Below are 1,285 nucleotides of genomic sequence, written 5' to 3' on the forward strand. Positions count from 1 at the left end.
CACAGGTATGGAGCTAAATTGGGGCCATAAAGTTTCAAAGTTTCTTCAAACGAAAAAACTTTGAACATGAAAAATAAAAGTTTGTTCAAAAGAAAAATATTTGATCATGAAAAATTATTTTGAACCCCCCCCTCCTAAAATCTTGACAGATTTGCACAGCATTTTAAATCCGTGTTGGAGATTTCCCATGCTCTCAACATAAAGCAAAAGAACCGCCAGACTAAGCGGCGATATGAATCCACATGCAAAACGTGCCAGTATTTTCCGAATATCCTTGCATAATTAAGCCTGGACTTGTTTTCACAAGGACTGGACTAGTGCATCTCTCCGCTATAGTTTTTAATAAGTACCATTGTTTGTTTTAGTAGCCCGGGCTTTTTTTCTGATCTCCGCTCTTCATTGTCAGCTCAGCTGGCCGCCCTGCAGCGCATGTTCATGTGTTACCGATCATCTGTTCGCCAGCGCGCAGCAGAGCTGATCTGCCTGACTGGAGCAGAGGGGAGGTTTGTCCGAGCTACCGCATCCTGTTGGCGGCCAGACGCCTCGGAGCCCCTCCGGTCATTGGTCCCCAGAAGTGATCAGACTCTATCTAACTCTGACTCTTAAAGGAACGACTCTCAAACAGTTTCTAACTTTCAGCTCCTTGAATCTAAATTAGGCAGAGGAATGATTACAGAGATCAGCGCCGAGGCTCGATAGAAGGTCACATGTACAGGTCCTTCTCAAAATATTAGCATATTGTGATAAAGTTCATTATTTTCCATAATGTCATGATGAAAATTTAACATTCATATATTTTAGATTCATTGCACACTAACTGAAATATTTCAGGTCTTTTATTGTCTTAATACGGATGATTTTGGCATACAGCTCATGAAAACCCAAAATTCCTATCTCACAAAATTAGCATATTTCATCCGACCAATAAAAGAAAAGGGTTTTTAATACAAAAAACGTCAACCTTCAAATAATCATGTACAGTTATGCACTCAATACTTGGTCGGGAATCCTTTGGCAGAAATGACTGCTTCAATGCGGCGTGGCATGGAGGCAATCAGCCTGTGACACTGCTGAGGTCTTATGGAGGCCCAGGATGCTTCGATAGCGGCCTTTAGCTCATCCAGAGTGTTGGGTCTTGAGTCTATCAACGTTCTCTTCACAATATCCCACAGATTCTCTATGGGGTTCAGGTCAGGAGAGTTGGCAGGCCAATTGAGCACAGTGATACCATGGTCAGTAAACCATTTACCAGTGGTTTTGGCACTGTGAGCAGGTGCCAGGTTGT

The sequence above is a fragment of the Girardinichthys multiradiatus genome, chromosome 18 (assembly GCF_021462225.1).
Source record: "Girardinichthys multiradiatus isolate DD_20200921_A chromosome 18, DD_fGirMul_XY1, whole genome shotgun sequence".
Classification (NCBI taxonomy): domain Eukaryota; kingdom Metazoa; phylum Chordata; class Actinopteri; order Cyprinodontiformes; family Goodeidae; genus Girardinichthys; species Girardinichthys multiradiatus.